Raw genomic sequence first — 483 nt, forward strand, 5'->3', positions numbered from 1 at the left:
CTGCAGGTGGCAAATTTATAAACAATTTTACATTGTGCCATTTTCATACATCTTGCTTCTAGAGCGTGTTTGATTTAGTTTACCCCAAAGTGTTAATTAATACATTAACTAACATGCAGGAACTAACATGTAATTAAGGTAGTGTTATTCATGAAGTAGTTAATATGACTAATGTCATAGTTAAGTTAGTTACTCATTAGTTCTTGATTAATACATATCTTAACTCATCATTAGTTCATAGTCAAGTAATTATTAATTCAGGTATTAGTACATGATAATTCATGTACTGTTATTGTAAAGTGTTACCCATATTCTTTATAAAAGATAAGAGTCAGCCACACCTACCTAAAATCGCTCGTTCTAACACACCCCACATACCTACGTCACTGTGTGGGAAGATTTGCATAACGCCGCCCAAATGTGCACACAAAGAAAGAAGGTTTAACTTTTATTCTCACTGTAGTATTGTTGACGCTGCAGCCA

This window comes from Sinocyclocheilus anshuiensis, unplaced genomic scaffold (genome assembly GCF_001515605.1).
Source record: "Sinocyclocheilus anshuiensis isolate Anshui unplaced genomic scaffold, SAMN03320099.WGS_v1.1 scaffold1515, whole genome shotgun sequence".
Classification (NCBI taxonomy): domain Eukaryota; kingdom Metazoa; phylum Chordata; class Actinopteri; order Cypriniformes; family Cyprinidae; genus Sinocyclocheilus; species Sinocyclocheilus anshuiensis.